Here is a 20,616-nt window from a genome sequence, read left to right as displayed (position 1 = left end):
TAGAATCAATTTATTAACAGAAATAAACAAAGCCAAAAAATAAATAAAAAATGGCCAAACATTCTGTGTATCCCACATACACGTACACTCTACACAGTGTATTTGTGATATATTTCAGTCCATTTCATCATGCTGAGTGATAGAGCAGCTTAAATCAACAGAGGGAAGGAAACTGATTAGTAGCAGAATAGGGAATGGTCTCTGCAGTGGATACGTTTTTCTTTTTTTTCTTTTATGTTTTACAATGTATACACGAAAAGTGCTGTTTAAATAAAAATTTGTGAAATCACCACCACTTTATTTTCACTTCAATCCAATCATCTGATCATTCTTTTGAAAGATTCTCAAGACATTGATCGTTCGAAATCAACTGATACTAAAAAGAAAAAGAAAAAAAACAAAGGCTGAACAGAAAAGTTGTAAAGAGCGAAACAACTGGCCTATGAGGTAAATCACAGACAGAAAAAGAATTCATGCAGAGAATAATCTCCTATCACACTGATACTTCTCCTCCCTTAAGATTGATGCTTGACAAACCCCAAAAATACATGGGAAACTACAGATGGTTTTAATCAAATATCCTTACTATATTTCCTACTTGAAGTCAATAAATTTAAAAGCGGATTTTAAAACAATACATGGGGCTTCCACACACTGTGTGTCCCACTTGGCTTCAATGGGAGAAAATGACATGGTTTGTTATAGTGGAGCTAAATCCTAACTAAACACATTCATTTCTCTCTTTGTGTGTTTCCTGCTGCTGACACTTTGCATCTGCCTTTTCACAACATGTCATCCATCTGCAACATGCAGCCAACCACTTCTCCCGCTCAGGAGCTGTAGAAGTAGTATAGGGGTGCTGTAACACTTAAAGGGGCAATCAAAGATTTAAACAACAGCAAAACGGTCACCCCCGGCACTGAGACATCTGGCTGGAGAAATGTAACCACGCTCAAATTCATAGATGGAGCTAAAGGACTGACCATCCATGAGATCAAAATGATGTTTTTAAGCTATACAGTTTTTTGTTTACAATACACTATGAAAGTTCATATGTCACAAACTGCAGAATGTAAAGAAAATTAGAGACACTCTTCATTTTTGGAGACAGACATCAGCGTTATGATTGCTAGTAAAAGCAATAGCTAATTACAATAATATCAAGTAAATTATTCAATTCACCTTACCTGCAAACTTAGCAAACCTTGGGGCAAAACAGAACATATTTTCAGTTTGTTAGCAACCGCTCAGATTTACTTTGGCTAGCAATCATAACGGTGACGTCGGTCTCCAAAAAGGACAAGAGTCTCCAGTTATATTTACATTGTGATGTATGGACTTTCATAGCGTATTTCAATGTTCACAAATGGAATAAAACAAGCTTATATTTGAGGTTCTGATGGGGTAAGTTCAGTTGATCACAAGGCATTTATAAATGATATTCTTCAAGAATCAATGACTGTATATCATTAATTTAAAAGTTAAAAAATGGATAACCAACAAGGTATATGTCCTTCTCTACCACATGAGCTAGTATAGAGAAGTTACATATCCAGTCTATACTTCTTCAGATTGCATCTCTGTAGTACACACAGGTCCTATGCAATAGTAGGAGCAGTAACTCGTCCCCAGGAGGACTAGCCGCTCCAGTGTTGCGTTACCAACACAAACCGTCCCAAGGTGTTCACAGCAGCATTGTTGCAAAATTAATTTGAATCCTCTGCTCAGACCTATCTGTTATCCTTTTGTATTCAAAAGTGGGTATAAAGGGGACCCAAGTTGCAAAGTGCTATGCCATCCCCCCATGGCGACAGAGTTGTAAGAAATGAAAAAGGCAGAAATGTAATGGAAATCTTCATCTGACAAGCAGGCAATCTTCAGCTCGCCAAAATAAATTTCAATTTAGCTCCGGCGGAGAGCACAGAGTTACCATTTAAAATGGAGGCCTCAGCGGCCTCGCCCTGGAGAGACAGGAGCCTGCTCCGAGTATGCAAATGTAGAGGTGCATGGGAAATCTATCCTAAAATGAACGCTCTATTTGGAGAGCTTAAATCAAGAATCACTTTGGAGGCTGAGAATTGACTGAGCCCCTGTGAATGTGCAACCTAACTGGGCCCATGTCACTGAGAAACGCATAGGAGTGAGAATGAGAAAAATAAGAACACCATGCAAAGGCAGCCATTTACTGTACATAGAGCACCATTGGTGTAAAATGACCATGCAATGGCAATGCTATTTTAAAAAAAGGTATTTGCTGGCCATGAGGTTCATATTGTTACCGTTTAGCCCCGTACCGTGACATATAACCGATATTTAAACCGAATGTACAGTGTATGCCCCTCTGAAGCCTAATTATTCATAAATAATTTTAATAATTCATATCCTCGCATGTTGTTACATAGTAATAATTCAGTTATTGCTTTGTAATTTGACAGGATAGAGTGGAGTGGTTTTGGTTATTACACACTTTGGAAAAAAGAACAAGCTGAATAGTGGAAACAAAAAAAAAAAGAAAAAAAAAAAAGAATCACTTATAAAGAAGGAACTCCACAGTATTCAACTTTAGTTTGCATAACAAAAGATGCACCGCAAACACCACTCATACTTAAAATTATTACTTAAATTACTGCTCCTTGAAAATCTTTATTTCCATCCATAAAGCTCATTTTGAATCAACATAACAGTAGAAAATGATCCATTTCTATATACTGGAGAAAGTGTATTATGATGATTTGTAAGTCCTCTTACCCACTACTGTTGTCACCCATGTAAGCGATTGTATCGATACATGTTGTACAGTAGCTGTACCATAAAACTACTGGTACCATGAGGGTCGATTGGAGGCCCCGCACCGTCCTGCAACATAAAACATGGAGCCCGCGATAAAATGGCCACTCAGACGCGGAGAGCTTCACCGTCTATTCAATAAATACATATCCCCCATAATGCATCACTCTCCCTCTCTCTCAGTTACACTGTATGCCCCTCTGAAGCCCCAGCTCATAAAGGTTACTTATGGCCACTTTTAATTCAGAGCGGGACCCTAGCCAATTCAGTTAACTAACCAAATAAAACAACAGTTCAAAGATTAAACCAGACCCACAGCACACTGTAAAACAACACAAGAAAGATAACTTGCATCTAAATATGATGGATGTGTCCATTATTTTCAACAATTTTTTCAACTTCCTTTTGACTGCACACACAGACAAATAAGCAACAGATCCTCAGCACAGCACGGAGAAATATGTTTGAAAGCTTTATGTCAATAATAGCAGGGAGATGGTGTTGGCCTTTTCACACAACCTTTTGAAATAACTAAGAGGAATTGCTATTGCTTATCATTATTATCGTCATAGAAACACAACACATGTGAGAGGCCATCACTGAAGACTGAAGGTATAGTTTTGGCATCATATTAACAACAGTAACTGATAGTTGTTTAAATACAAAGAGGGACCAAAAAGTGTTTTGATTTCTGGCGTAACAATCCAACAGTCATCAATACTGCATTGACCATCCATCGGTGTTGGCACAGACTTAGCCACTTGTTGCTATTTAAAGTTGTCTGAGTTGATAGCCAAGACAAGGAAGTAAGTTCATCCATCAGATTTCAGACTCCTTCCCTACTCACCACGTGAGATTACACGACCCACACAGATTGAATAATCTCCATGTGAGCACACCACATTATCCATACAATCCACGATCGTACGGAATAAGGACGGGGAGTTAACACACTCACCCCCTTATGCATCCTCCCATTCAGCTCTCAGCTAAAATCAAAGGAGAAAAGAAAGGAGGATGAGAGAGAGAGAGAGAGAGAGAGAGAGAGAGAGAGAGAGAGAGAGAGAGAGAGAGAGAGAAAGAAAGAGAGAAAGAGAGAGAGAGAGAGAGAGAGAGAGAGAAAGAAAGAAAGAAAGAAAGAGAGAGAGAGACAGAGAGAAAGAGAGAGAGAAAGGCTGAAAAGTCTGGAATGCCAGCTTCCCATTCAGATGATGATTAAAATTCATAGGCTTCCTGCTGCACCCCCTGATGCTGAGGCAATTTTGGAGCAGTCATAGGGCCTTCTTTCTACAAAATTAATTTGACAGGTTTGCATTAAGGCAGCTGATCAATATCCACTTAGAGTGGCGAGGGTCTAAGCGAAGAAAAATAACTGACCGGTGTGTTACGAGATGAGAAAAAATGAATCTTGGACACTTTTTTTTCTCTCCCCCCTTCCTCCCTGTCTTCCCCCTCTTTCCCCGCCTAAGCTCCCACCCTACATCAGGAGCCCCTGACCTCCAGCCATTGATCGACCTGCAGTTAACATGACAAAAGGGCTGGAAGTTATACCCGGTTGTAGCTACCAGGGAACAATCAACCCACCTGCACTAAATGTTTGATGGAGTGACTAGCATTTCTTGGCCTATGTACAAGAAAAAGGGTGAGGGTGGGGGGATATTTTCTCTCCTGTGGAAATGAAATACAGTGGCAGGAGTTTTGACAGGACCTCTCGAGCCATGCATCTTAACAACGGAAGGGAGGAGAGGGAGAGAAGGCCTGTATCGGCGGGAGTTGAGACTGCTGTGCTGCTTGTAAATGATCGCTCAAAGCTCTGCCTTCTCTGCCAGGGCTGTGACCCTCACATAGACGTAAATCAATAGTTGCTGCTCAGTTGGCCCTACATAAATGGCAAGGAAAAACATTTGATGGGGGGCCGGTAAAAATGTGGTAAATGAACCTACCACTTTTCGAACTTCGAACGAGTGCTTGATCCAATGTTTCAGTCTCAAGGTCAGATTGCAGATTTCCACTTGGCCTATTACTCTTAAGCTTGTTTTCTCTTTTCCAACTCTGCCTCCCGCATTACAAACACTAACATGGCCAAATAGTTTTGTTTTATATCAGGAACGTTTATTTCACTATTCTTGGCCTCTGGGGTTCAATATAATGATATAAACACAGTAAACCAGTACTTTAATTTGGTATTTTACAATGTTCAAGACATTCTCTTGTGTTATTTGCTGAGGATACTATCCAACGCTTTTTAACTTAACTCCTTCATTTTTTTTATTTGATAGTTTTGTGTTTTTTCTTGTTTCTCTTTCTCAGAGAGCTGTGGGATTTTCCGAGGTAACAGTCTGCGACTCGATGCAATTTCAAGAGCATAGCTTTCCCCGTTTTCTGGCCTATCGTCTGTTTCTCCCTCCCCACCGAGTCTATTACAGCCGAAGCGAGGGTGAACAAGTGCTCATGGAAAACAGGTTCCTCTAGGCACCATGGACCAGGCTTTCTGGGCAGATGTAGATTGAAGCAGACATCAATAAATAATTACGGGTCTTGAGACTTTTAAGTAGGAATCTATGCAGTGTGAAATAGCGTTTAATCGAGTAACTTCTGACAGTGTATCAATCATTGGAAAAGGTGCAAGCATCTGCAGAAAAGCTGGCTTCTTTTCTCTCCTTTATTGCCTCTTTACCTGTCTTCTTCTTCACAGGGCATTAGGGGACATTTAAATTCAACAATTGACCTATATTTACCAGGCAATACATTGCAACCTTTTGTTGTCCCTTGCAGCAATGAAGCAACGCAAGTACAGTATCTTTTATATCAATAATAAAGATGAGAAGGCAGATTTAGGAGGATGAGAATAGTATTTCCCACGTGTTTGTAGTTATATTTGGATAGCAATAGTACTTTACAAGCAATAGCAATAGCTACTTTGATGTGTGGATTTTTACATCAAAATCAGATAGTTTCACTACAGCTTAGCAATGCATTTATGAATAGACCTGTCAAATGATAATGGAAAAAAATATATTTTATTGACTGTTGAATTCTCAAGTGTCGACATAATGCATCAAGCCCCACTCTCAATACAGTATAGATAAAATAATAGGTTTGTGTTTCCCAACCTTTTCCCATCTGCTACGAGAGGATGAATTATAGAGATGTAGTTGGAGATGTGCCCCCACTTGGGAAAAAAAATATGATCAGATCGAGCCATTGAAGAGTCGTTTTTACATTCCACACTGAACACTCCTGGGGATACTTCTATTGTTTAACTATCTAGGAAAATATGAACGATTTCTGATGGTTCGGGCCCATTTAAATGAAGTTTGTAGATTTGCCAGTGCAGCGGATGATTGATATTTGCATTCATCCGCGCCTTGTGACTGCATAAGGAGGCTTTATGGGGAAACTGCGTAAAAATGTCCCCTAGAACTTAGACACTCTGCAGCCACTTGTTTTTTTACAAGGTGTCATTTTGCCAGCGATAGACAGTAAATAAAAGCCATCGCGAGACCTGGTTAAATCAAAGCTTGTTGAGGATTTAAGAAGATTTGTAAATCACCTTGGGGATTCTCTTACTACATAACAAATGTCTACACAACCACAGCTGAGGACCACACACTCACGTCCCCTCTCCAATTTACCTTCCTTCTGTTTCCTCCTCATAATTGGAAAGTAAACTGGGTTTATAAATCGAGTCAGGAATATAGGACCACCAGTGCAATAACCACAAAGACAAGTTTTATCAGGATAAAATAATAACACAAACAATAAATAAATAAAGAGAGAGAATAACATTTTACCCATGCTATGTAATAGGGAATAAACTCCTCTGTTCAGAATAAAGTGTTATCGAGAATGCATTATCATTTATCTCCATTTTTGTATAAACAATTTGGGCTTCCATTTTACCCACCTGAACAGAGGGAAATGGAAATATTGATATCCCTCAATGAGCAATGTCTCCTTGTGAATATAGTCAGAGAAGATACTGCACTGATGAATACATTTGAGCTGAAACAACACCTTACATTAGTTAGATAAAGAGACCTTGAGACCTATACCAGAAATCTGGAAACTGTTAGCGGTCAAATGTTACTATACTATTTTTGAATTATAGAGAATGAGAAATTAAGATGTAAAAGAAATGTACGAGTAGAGAACACAGTGTGACAATCATCACTGTGAACTAATCAATATACTGTGCCCTGCGGCTGCCATGTTAGTGTATAAATCTGTCTATTATCACTCTATAGCCTGAAGTCATGGGCTCACACAATTTAGCACAGTGTTAAAATGAACCACAGACTAGTTACACTCATCAGTCAGGACCATTTACAAGGCTGGCTAGTTTCTCCAGTATTGCATTGTTGTAGCCGATTTAAATTAATAGATTTTTACAGTAAACAATAATCATAATTCATTGAGATTGACTTTATAGATCACTTCTTCACAGCTCCCCTCCTTTCTCTTGCTGCTACTCCTGCCAAAGGGCAATTGTCTGGAATCATTTGTGATTGGATCAACGTATTGGCAGTTTTCACATTAAAGCCATCGAAATGCATTGTTGTTGGGCCGTAGTGCATTCTTCTAGTCTCACTCCCAATCAATCTGAGTGAGAATCACATTGGCCTTCTGAAAAGGCTGGGAGAGATTTGGGTCTCTCAATGTCACCAATCCGATTTCCACCAGTGACCTTTGGCCCGGGCCCCATCGTAGGGTCGCGTGGCACCAAACGGTCAAGAAGAGAATCAATAGTCGGCTCTTTGGGGGTCACTTCTCCTGTTAAAAAAAACACATTATATATTTATTTATCCAAACTCTCAGGTTATCCACCTGCCACTCTAGATGAACTCACCTGACTAATACGCTGTCAATCTGAGAGACAAAAAGGCAGGGGAGAGGATGGGAGGAAGCTATGTTTACACTTGAGCAGGAAAAATGTGGCTGTACGACAGTGTAAAGTTTATATGAAGTAGTACTGTATTCTGTTTCTGAAGTTCACACAAATGACGATAAAAAAAGAGCGAAGACAGAAATAAAAACCCTTTTATGTAGAATGACCTGTCAGTCTGTCATTTTCATTTTGATGTAAATCTTTAGCCCTTAAGGCAGTGTGCTAAACACCTCATTGCTAATTAGCATACCAGCCTGAAATTGTTAACAAGGTGGCAGTATTTTGGCGCTTATGCATTTCACATAGGCGATGTGGAAGATAATGATGTTGGATACTGCTCTAAGATTGACAATTAACCTGGCTTGCTAGCTATTCTGATCTGCATTAAAAGTACTCCAGTCAATACGCTCTGCATCTCTGTTTTCCCTTATACTGTATGTACCCCAAACATACGGTTTACCCATGTTCACCTTTTGACATTTATTTTTTGATGAAAAATGCTTTTGAAAAGAGCACTTGTAGGATTGCCGTCGGGCTGGTGCGGTTGACCGTGATTGTTGCATATTTTTGAGGGACATTACGGCCAAATCATAGGGCATCCACAGCCATGGCTGCTGATGGCCACCAGAAAATTCCTGCTCTGGATGTACACCATGGGTTGTGTAGATCCTGCTACTGTCTGCCTCAGCCTAAAATGAATGGAGAAGATAAGCACAGAATCAGAAAAGCATAGTGCTTGTCTTTTCCATTCATTCGTGATAGTACTGATACTGTGGATAGTACTGATCTTTACAACAGATGGCGTGTGGGAGATGAACTCCTCTTGACATAAGACTACCTTTGAGGTCTGGAAACCTTTCACAAAGTAACATTTTTGAGTGAACTGACCCTTTAAACCTTGACTCATAGCTGTTGGGCTAACAGATAGAAGGAGTGGCGAACAAAAAGAACGCCATGATTGAGCTTTGCCCTCAATTACAAAAGTGCACTAACTTCACATCCTAATGAACCCAACAGCTTGTCCCGTGCCTAAGGGTTTACTCCCAGAGGGTAATCGTCTTACCAAAACAAATACAGTATATCTCAAATAAATGTTTCATCTGTGTTGGCGTCAATGGCTTTCAGACTCCAAACTAAACTGAAGTGAGCAGTCTGAGTACACTCCAACAACTCAGCATCTCAAGCTGAACTTCAGGCGAAATTGGATTCAACAGGAATAGACCAGAACAGAGATGTAAAACAAACTTTATTAGCATATTGTTAGCATTATTATCAGGGAGATATGGATAACTCACTGCTTCCCTTTGCTCGGTCAAAGATTTACTTCTGTAGGTGTCATCATAACTCTAGTTTCTAGCTCTCAAAAAGAACATTACGTTTGTGTTCAGAGGGTTTACAAATATTTTATGGGTATTTCCCTGTTGGGGTGTTTTTTTTTACAGGCTGGGTTTTGTTAAGGAGAGCCACGTTAGAGTACCACACCATAACTGCAGGATAACATTTTCCAAATCCAAGTGACTTTGAGCACTTCTAGCTGAGGATTTAGTGCTTTCACTAGATGGGAGGCTGCTGTTTTACAAGGGGTTGGGCTTGTGAGATCAAGGGAAACAAAGCAAGTTTAAGAAGATGAAGAGATAATGGGGCTTTGTATGCCTTCTGTGCCAGCTATAAAGATGGGCCTGTGGTCACATCACTTTCCCCACTGGGGTCAAGTAGAAGAAAATCCCTTTTATCTTTGATCTCTTTCAATTAGGAAATTACACAGACATAATCTTAAGGGGTGGACGATTATTCCCTGACCATGGGAATTATGGGGGAACTCACAACAAAATATCTGTATTTTTTGCTTTTAATAATACAAAAATTCAATTCACTTATGACTTTAAGCCATTTTTTGTTCCATCCCTGTACATAATGCTGTATGTTTTTCGAATGTACTTATTGCAACCATATTGCATCCCCTGACCCTGAGCCTAAGGACTTAAACCTTGCCTTTAGCCTTACGTGAGTGGCGGGAAGCGACTTAAAGGCGCAATCTGGGATTTGTTCTGCTGTTCAATGGTCATTTCAATTCATGATCCAGTATACTGCATACACATTGATTCTGACGCATACAGTATGACTTACAAATGCCTTATTACCTTAGCATAACTGCCTTAGTATTAGTCATCATAACCCAAAATATAACGTCATGTCTTTGTAAACAAATAATGTATAGTTTTGAAATATGTTTAAAACTGCCATTTCAATATCATGGACTGTCCTCGCGTCCAATACATTTGAGAGTGGTCACATTTCCCCAGCCCCATCTCTCAATTTTATACCAAAACTAAAATCTTCGAAAGGAAAAAAAAAAGGTTCTACCTAGAACCAAAAAGGGTTATTTGGCTGTTCCTGTGGAAGAACCCTTTGAAGAACTGTTCTTATAGGGTTATCCCACAGGGACAGCCAAAGAACCCTTTTGGAACCCTTTTTTCTAAGAGTGGCTAAGAGCAGAGTACTGACCTCTGAAGACGAATGGCAAACTGCAGATCATAGAAGCTGTGCTTCAAGGTTGTGGGGCCTGAAAAGTATGTGAAAAAACACTTTTGGAATGAATTTCACTCTTAAACTTTATCATACAGAAAAAAACAATCGTGTGGGGGTAGACAGAGGAAAGGGGGGATTAACAGTAGGGGTGAGGAGAAAGGTCTGTTCTCCATATGGTGTGGGCTACCCCCTTCAGTGCATGTACTCTTGAACGACTCATCATCGCCTCAGCCACAGTGGCACAGCGTCACTCTCGTAACTTGACAAGGATGTAAGCTTCACTTACACTTCCAGCCCCAGCTGCTCATGCTTTTGCTGTGCTGTGGGTTATCATGATACAGTCTTCTTCTTTGTGGGTTATTACCGTACACCACACTCTTCCTCTGTGGTGGGTTATCATGCCACACTCCTTCCCTTTGGCGGGTTATCATCAGGGGTGTAGTGGTAGAAAAAAAAGATAGGTAAACGCTGGACAACGGAGAAAAATTACACACTTAAATGTTAACATTAAAATACACTAATTCTCATAAAAGGTGGGTAAACACTACTTACCCAAAAGAACAGGTGTGTAAACAACGTTTACCCTCCACTACAGCCCTGGTTATCATACTACACTCTTCCTCTTTGGTGGGTTATGATGTCACACTCTTCCTCTTTGGTGGGTTATCATGTCACACTCTTCCTCTTTGGTGGGTTATGATGTCACACTCTTCCTCTTTGGTGGGTTATGATGTCACACTCTTCCTCTTTGGTGGGTTATCATGACACACTTCCTCTTTGGTGGATTATTATGTAGGAGAGCTGCAGAGTTGCTCTCCTCATCAACCATCTGTTTTTTGCTGGGACTCAGACAATACTGGAAATATGCATAATGATAATCCATAATTCTCATAATGATCACAATGATGTACTGTAACCGTTCTATTTAACTCTTAGTTGTCTTACAAATGCTGCTTATGTTATGTGAGTGAGGTTTACCTACCTTTATGTTAACATCACTCCATATACAGCTTTTCAGTGTTTTCATATGTAATTCTGCTCCATTCCATATCTGTCAAATAAATGAGACATTTTAAATCATACAGAATTATGCCTCTGCAGCATTGTGCGAAGAAAGGAACACAAAAATCTCAGAGTCCAAATTACCTGACATTATCAACTCTTTCAGTGAGTGCCTGAGGGTCCTTAAGACCATTTATGGTGATTGGATTCCACTGTTTGACCCATGGGTATGGAGGACTGAGACAGATATCTGCCGCTTAGCTATGCTCAGGTGGGATCGCTGAATAGAGAAATAGAGAGAGAGAGAAAGAGAGAGAGAGAGAGAGAGAGAGGTATTTGTAGAATCTTAATTCAGTGAGAGTTCTTCCAGAAACGGCAGGTAGAATTGTAATGCTGAGAAAACAACATAGGCGACCAAGAGCTGCAACTGCCAGTGGGTCCACCTCAGAGGACGGCATTCTCTCTCTCTCTCTGGCACTCTTTATTTCTCCCTTTTTGTCTCTTACCCCCCCCCCCCCCCCCCGCCCCCCCCCCCCCACACACACACACACACACCTCTCTCTCTCTTTGTTTCTGTCCTCTTTCTCTCTCTCTTCCATTTCTTCCTCCATCCCCATCTCGTTCGTCCTCTATCACTCTTCGGCCTGCTTGCTGCTGCCTCTGCAAGAACTTTATTAAGGCAAGGGGTATTATGCATTTGTGTTGACAGTTTAGAGTTACAACACAGGCTGTTTCAAGTTAAAAGGGTCTATTTATTTACGCGCCCGAAAGTGACAGTTAGGAGAACAGGGGGCGGCAGGAGAGGAGTGGGGGGGAAGGAGGATAGAGGAGAGCAGGGAGCGAAAAGAGGGGAGTAGAGGGGGTGTTTGAATGGATGATCGGTGAAAACAGTCGCCTCATACCCAGGGGGAGAAACTCAATGATAGCCTTTTTCAGCTGCTTAGTAGATAATGCATGTGCTACTGGGATGCCCCTAATGTCTTTTTTCTGTTCCTCCTTTATCTGGGGGAATGAATCAAATATAAGAACCCGAAACAAGATTTTCAACCCATTGCTTTTGATTAAGTGATTTAACACGCAAGGTCTCTGGCCTGGCAATAACTTTAATGGGGTGGAGAGGAAGAGAGAGAGAGAGAGAGAGAGAGAGAGAGAGAGAGAGAGAGAGAGAGAGAGAGAGAGAGAGAGCTTGGGCTAGCCATTCACAAGTAACATTATCCTGGGATAAAGGAGAAAGTGATTATGAACTTAAAAAGAGCCCTTTAAGCTTTCTCCAGAGCAAGTTTAGTTGGAGAATTATGTTAAAGCCGGCTTTGGATCCACGCAAACGCTTTTAACATAAGCAGGGGGCAAAAAAAAGCTCTTACAAAGTAAACGTATAAGACAAACAATAGTCTTGTATGCCCTCTGAGCCTAGTGTGGGTATTAGAGATTTTAAATGGTGTAATATTCATTAAAGAAATGTCCAGTAATGTTTCTGTGGAAAAATCGAAAACATGTCAAATTCAGAAAATCGCTTGGCAAGTGGATTTTAATCTTTAAATGGTTGGCAACGTGGCAATTATTTCATGTTGCTTTTATGGATTATTCATACTGAATATAAATAGGTACTTTTTATTTGTTCAATCCAGTGGTCTGATTCAATTTAATATATAGAACTAGAAATAACCCTAATCAGAAAACAGCAACTCTCAATGAACAAAAGAAGATAACTGGCAATAAATTCCCCTTTGGATGTGTCAGAAAATGAATTCTGGATATGCTGCAGTTATTGAAAAACATAACATATGCCACCAAATGTATCTGATTTCCTTGATAATACAAAAACAATTAAAATTAACATCTCCCACTTTGTTGTGTGTATTGTATGTAAGCTTTATGCACGCCATTACCCTCAACCTGTTATTCTGGGAACCAAAATAATATCTGCTCCGTTGAATACACTTCATTTTTCTCTTGATGGACTTAATTTGAGGGCTCAGGTTAAAATAATATTGGTGGAGGTGTGTTTTGTGGTGTAGCACACCACATAATCTCAAGGTTCCTGGTTCAGTTCCGACCCTCGACACATCTTGCATGTCACCCCTCCTCTCTCTCACCCACCCTTCCTGTCAACCTCTATTGTCTCTATCCCAATAAAGCAGAAATGTCCTAAAAAAAACATTTAAATAAAAGAATATTGGTATTCTTGCTGTAAAGGATGCTTATAGCCAACACTTATTATGCATTATAATACAGTCTTGATGCATTATAAAGCCCATTGGCCTCCGGATAATGTTATTATGTCAAGTTATCATTAGCCATTTTGAGAAACAAAACATACGAGTCTGACTAATGAAGCATTATAAAGGCCCTATACCACATGCTTTTAACATAGTCTTATGTTCAATACCAAGCAAAGCATGAACAGAAATAAGAATCAACACATTCCAGTAGTGTATTGTCTTGTCCTGCATAGTGACACCCTCCAAAAACTCCCTTCTCCAGGCTATTAACATGAGTGTGTGTTGCTCTGCACATTAGAGGTAATTATAGCACGCAATAACTCTAACGATCAGAGTGGGATCGTTTGCATGCAGAGCGGCAATTAGAAGTTAATCAACTAAAAGGTGGTGAGTAATTAGAATGGCATCAGGAGGGGGCTTTCGGGGAAGATTTGGACCCCTCCAGTTCTTGGACCCCTCCAGTTCTTGACTATTTCACTGTTCCAGCTTTAGTGCTCATGTCCTATACTACCAGTATTCACTGGGTTCAGTCTTATTGTGTATCGTGCTCTCGTTCTCACTGTGCTGTCCTGTGGCCTAGTGCACTGTGAATGGTGAACATATTTAAACTAATAGAAAACCAAACACACAATGTTCAAGAATCTGTCATAACCGTGAGTTGTTGTAAAGTATGTCATTCATATTCATTGTGGATAGTTGGTGGGTAATGGATTTTATGTTATGCTTTGTGCAAGTTTGTAGTACTGTAAACAAATTACATGACTACAGTACCAGTACCATGACTACAGTACAATAATGCAATAATGCGTTGTACACTATCTAATTGTGCATGTGCGGTTGGGTAACATATTGTATTAAATTGCACCGAACATTGTTGTATTTAAATGTGCACACTGAGTTTGTAACATGTATTTAATATTACTATTACCAAGTTAGGTTATAACATGATGCGCAGACTGAGGTTGTAACATGTATTTAATATTACTATTACCAAGTTAGGTTATAACATGATGCGCAGACTGAGGTTGTAACATGTATTTAATATTACTATTACCAAGTTAGGTTATAACACGATGCGCAGACTGAGGTTGTAACATGTATTTAATATTACTGAGTTGATGTGTCTAACTGTGCACATTGAGGTTGTAAATGATGTATTTAATTGTGCAGATTGAGGTTGTAACATGTTGTATTTAATTGCGCAGTCTGAGCAGTGATGTGTTGTACTTCAGTGTCCTGACAGGGCCAGTTAAACGGTGCCTTTAATTGCAGGTTGTGTATATGTAAAGAATTGGCTAATTAAGGAGAAATAATCAGCGCTGCAGTGGAGAGAAAAAAACGCATCAATAATTAAAGCAGAGTGACGACAATCAGACTTAACACTGTGTGTGTGTGTGTGTGTGTGTGTGTGTGTGTGTGTGTGTGTGCGTGTGTGTGCGTGTGTGTGTATGTGTGTGTTTGTGCGTGCACGTGCGTGTTTGTGCGTGAGTGTGTGTGTGTGTGTGTGTGTGTGTGTGTGTGTGTGTGTGTGTGTGTGTGTGTGTGTGTGCGTGCGTGCGTGCGTGCGTGCGTGCGTGTGTGTGTGCCCTATGGATTCACAGTGTGTGTTTTGGGAGACGTTTGATTCATAAGGTTAAAACAAAGGTTGTACAAATAGTCAAATCGGGAAATGACCCATAACATCTAACGGAGCCGTCCTAACAGCTCATTGACCACTGCAGTCGACCCATAGACCCTTCACTGCCTGTGTGTGTGTGTGTGTGTGTGTGTGTGTGTGTGTGTGTGTGTGTGTGTGTGTGTGTGTGTGTGTGTGTGTGTGTGCGTGTGTGTGTGTGTGTGGGGGGGGGGGGGGGGGGAGTACATATGCATGTCTGTGTATCCTGCTCCAGGACAAGCATGTGTGTGTGTGTGTGTGTGGGGGTGGGTGGGTGTAGGAAGGGGAGGGGCTGACAGACTGTGATCCCGTGTCATTGAGTGTGTGTTTCCCAGCAGCTGATCAATGCTAATTGTCACTTGAGCCTTTCAGGAGCACTATTCCCAGTGTCCCACTCCCCTCCACCTCCCACCCCCCACCAATTTGGCTGGCTCTTTTAGGAGTGCTTTATGAGGCGGTGTGCTAAGGGTGGCTCCTGGGGTGGGGGGGGTGGGGGGGGGGGCTCACGGCTTAATGAATCTGTCACAGGCACTATTGACGGACATGGCAGGGTAAGTGATACATGCGATTGGGATTGACTCCCTAATTACTGCAGTGGTGATGTGTGGAAGGACAGGGGGCCAAGGGTTAATAGCCCTGATGTTGGGCGCTCGCCCGGCCCCTCTGCTGCTGCTCTCTCTCCCAGTCAATGGGCTGCTACCACCACTGCTGCCTCTCAAGGCCAGAGGCCCGCCTGATCAATCAGCCAAGAGTCTCCCCATGTCTCAACTCTCCCCTCTGTCTGTCTCCCCCCTGTCTCAGCCTTGTTTACTGTGTATGTCTGTCCTCCGCCTGTCTCTCCTCCATCTCAACTCTCCCTCTGTCTGTCTCTCCCCTCCTACTACTGTATCTCGGCATCTCCACCCCCAGTCATCCTGAATTTCACTGAATTTATTGTTATACGTCAATTTCATAGTCGATTTGTAATAACACTGCAGTGGAGTCAAAGGGGGGGGTTTTGTTTTTGTTTTACAAAAGTTGACACGAGAACATTCCCCACACTCCAGCAAGGACTGCATTAGTACCTAACATTTGAAAGGAAAATGTATTTTAGAGTATATTTCTCATCAGTCCACCGTAAGCATGGTCCCAAAATATCATTATATTGTTACCATATCAATAGTGATATGAGGAGGAGGAGAAATATACTTGAAAATGATTTTGGAGTAAAGTATCCCTTTAATGCAATGTTTTACTGCAGTGAATATGATTTTAGTAGGTAGAACAAACAGAGCAGTATATATCACACATATCTATTACTCTTGAGAAGCAAAAATACAACATTTATCCATTACCTACTTAGTCACCATACTTCATTTTTATGTGTGTTGGGGTTGACTTAATGGGCCATTGATAAACTGATGTGTCAGATGCCTTGTTGGGGACAGCAGCTGTAGATGTCAGCGGTGAAGGTGATCCTCATCTTGTTTTAGTTAACCATACAGAGATCCTGTTAGGGATCATGACCCATTCTCTTCTCTTCTTCTACGGATAGTAGTATAAGCCAAAAAGAGCATATGACATGTGGAGCACAAAATAGCACAAAATGGTACATGAAGTTTTTTTGTACATAGCAAATTCTATAACAAATTGACAAGGCAACCTGACACTGTGCAAAAGAGACTAAAGTTAATTTAGTTAACTTTAATAAGTCGCTCTCACAAAGGAGAAGATAGTAGTTTGATCAGTCAAATGTGAATTAGGCTAGTTGTTTCATGTAAGCTATGCAAGGCTAAAAGTTTGACATGTCAAAGTTATCCCAGGTTAATTCTTGGTAGCTTTGACACATTATGCTACTGGCGTAGCCTAGCTTTGACACATCAAATGAGTTGCCTAAGCTATATTTGACATATGAAACTACTAACCTAGGCAAGCTATGACACATCAAACTACTAACCTAGGCTAGTTTCATGGTTAGCCTATGTATGCTAGTAGTTTGATGTGTCCAAGCTAGTGTAGGCTAGTAGTTAGACAAACCCCCTGAGACAGTTTAAAGAGATCAATGTTTAGTCTAAATCTAGGCCACTGTATCCAGCAAAACAGAGGATTGTTAACCACTGGTGGATATTACAATTAATTTAGAAAATACTCAAAAATAAAAGCAATTTCTCCTGCTCTTTCCTGTTACAGTTTGCTGTTGCCTGAAGCAGTGGAATCAGATTAGTGAAAGAGGGTTAGAGAACATCACCAAAAAAATAGAAAGGAGCTCCGCCTCAAAACTATATGAGCTGACATGCTTGCCCCACTTAGAACAGTTGGAATAAGCACAGCCAGAGCAGATGAACAATGGGTGCTATAACAGAGGATAGCATTAAGAGAGAGCAAGTCTCCACATTCCACAAACACATAACACATTCACTGCCCTGCAGACCTGGGTCAATACTTTTTTTAAATACTTTCAAATACTTTGAGTGTTAGCTTGATTTGTTAGCCTGATTTGCAGTTTAGGGATTGTTGCATTGGTTCCATTATGCCAGACGAAGTCAATCAAGCACAGCTAAGTATTTGAAATCATTACAATTACTATTTGAAACTAGGTCTGCTTCCCTATTCCACCAGGCAGATAGGAGAAATCAAAAAATTAAGTCTTGTTTGTTTCTATACTCATTCTGAACTCCCAAACAATAAGAATTTTCACTTGGCACTTTAGTCCCAAGCTTGTCTTATTGTGAGTTTGTGGCTTTTGTCTTATTTACGTGTACTGTCATTGGAATGTTATTCAGTGTAATTGGAAATGGAATATTCAGTCATTCACTCAATTATTGATATCAACAAGATCAAAAGTAATGCAGCAAGCAGGTGCCCTGCTGTGAAACCAGGCCTAGTCATCCTCAGAATGGAGCAGGGGAAGAGACCAGTACAGGAGTCTGATTCCAATTCTTCGGGCCTCCTCAACAGTCAACGCCAAATAAAGCTTCTAGTGAAAGCACAGAGTCCTCCTCGCTTACAGAAATCTTGATAATTTGGTTGGTATTCATAATTAATTCCACTGATTGATCTAGACTCCTGCTTTTGTTGAGTGGCATTTCATTATTGTTCCTTTTAGTTAATAATCCCCCCCTCCCCTGCCTCCTTCCTTATGGCCTCCCAATTAAAACATTAATTGTGTGAAACATTACAGATGTAGGTAAAGTCTCGGGGCAGGGAGGTTGTCACATCTCCATGCCGCCCTCTCTCTCTCTGTGTTCTCCTACTGATTTATGGGAAGTGTGACTGCCAGTTCCATGACCCCGAGACGGTGTTCCGCGACTGACCCCCGGTCCCCCCTCCCCACACACACACATCCCTTTTCTGAAGCCGCCTGGCCGCCCATCACTCGAAGGGAATATGAGTTGCCACGCCGACGGGGCCCTTGTCCTTGAGCTGATAGGCCGTGAGTTGTCAAACGCCCGCGCTGCTGGCCTCCCAAAATCAATTTCAATCAGCATGGAGTGCAATATTATCAAATGTCAAGTGCTGCAAGTCCTGCGCTCAGAAAAATTATCCTTGACAGCTTCTTGGTGACTTAATTAAGTGGGAAAAAAATAAAAAGAAGAAAAGAGGGGAGGGGGGGAATCAAAATATCTCAATCGCCTGGTCTTTTTATGTGCTTGACTGCTTGTATTGACATCTCTCCGACTGATAGCCCTCTGTGGGGACTGGCTGAGAAGTGGAGGGAGGGAGGGGAAGAGAGAGGGACGAGGAGGAGTGTAAGGGGGGGGGGGGGGGGGAGGTTTATTGATGGGGGCTCCGTCTGCCCTGGCTCTCTTGATATTGAAATGATTCCTGGGCAAATAAATCACATTTCGATTTGTTTGTAATTGAACAGAATCGATTGGGATGGTGTTGTGGTCTCTGGGATCTCCCAGAGGTCCTGTAGCGGAGGGAATCAGGGGGGACACTGAGGACAAGGACCAGGAACCTTCGGGACAATAGATCTTTGATTGGTTGAATAACTGTACATGATGAGGGGCAAATTGCTACGATGCAGACTGAGTGGCCTCTGATTGCGAGGACAGTTGGACTGAGCACTGGTCACACACGCGTGGTCAGTGACTGGTGGTCTGTTGTATGCAGTCATTGGTATAGACTTGAGGGAGTCAACAGTGTCAGATACACTGTTGTACTTGTACTGTTGATGTCTCACAGGTCATTAAAAGGGTAGTAACAGGGGTGACCATAGAATTACTTGAACACCCTTATACTAGCAAAGGCTACACAAGGCCTCAACATTTTGGAGAATTCGAGTTCCATAGTGATCAATACTAATGTATGTATACATAACAATATTGTTGATTGTGGAAAACAAGCAGGTTATTCTTAATCCAAAATCAGTCGAAAGTCAAATGGCCTCTCTTGTTTCATTGTATTATTTTGATCTATAAATCATTAGCCTATTCTTCTTTTAAAGCAATTTATCATAGAAGATTAAAATAGCCTTTCTCTTCATTACCATAACAAGACATTGAGATGGAGGATGTCAATACCGGAGTGACCAGTTCCAGCGTAGCCGGGGAGAATATGGATTATCCCATACATGCTCGGACTGATCATTTCAAATTTACAACAGAAGTTGTAGCTTGTAAATGTAGACATAGATTTTTACTCCTGTGTTAACTATGTGCAAAGTTTATTCACATTTTAAGGGCAAATCAATTTGATTTATGTGATGTCTTTATACGTCCTATTTCACGTTTTGACTAACTGAAAATGGTTGCATTCTCAGTTTACAGCCCAGGAAAACAAACATGATAGGAATATTTCAATCCATAAAGGCACACATTTACACAACATGCTAGTTGCCTGCTCAAAAAAATCATTTGACAGATCTATTATGGGCCCATTTTACTTGAGCAAAAATTAAATATAATGATGTGATAATTAAATTAAAGGGGCAATCTGGAATTCAAAAACCCACAAAGTTGTCACCCTGCCACTATTTTTGGTTACCAGCTAAGGGCCATCCCTTAGCTGGTAACCAAAAATAGTGGCAGGGTGACAACTTTGTGGGTTTTTGAATTCCAGATTGCCCCTTTAATTTAATTATCACATCATTATATTTAATTTTTGCTCAAGTAAAATGGGCCCATAATAGATCTGTCCACTCCGGCTGGATAAATGTAACAAAATTTATAATTCATATTTGCATGAGCAAAAAAATGCCAGAAAGTGAGCAAAGTCTGCCATCTTAACCTTGATATTTCTTATTTCTAATAGATGAAACAATGGGAGTTTTGAATACTGTAATAAGCGTTTGTGTGATGTGCAATGCATTTTTAAACTGTTTTCTAAAACTCTGGTTGAATAATTACTGTTTTCTCATGTTTTTCATCATTCAGACATATCAGACTCAGGGATTGCAGACATAACACTATTGCGTGAGCATGTGTTGGTGTGTACTGTACAGTATGAGTGTAGTGGTGAGTATGAGTGTGTGTTGGAGAGTATGAGTGTGTAGTGGAGAGTATTAGTGTGTAGTGGTGTAAATTAGTGTGTGTTGGAGAGTATGAGTGTGT

The sequence above is a fragment of the Argentina silus genome, assembly GCF_951799395.1.
Source record: "Argentina silus genome assembly, chromosome: 5".
In the NCBI taxonomy this organism is placed as follows: domain Eukaryota; kingdom Metazoa; phylum Chordata; class Actinopteri; order Argentiniformes; family Argentinidae; genus Argentina; species Argentina silus.
The sequence above is the reverse complement of the archived record's forward strand: the minus strand, read 5'-3'. Positions refer to the sequence as shown.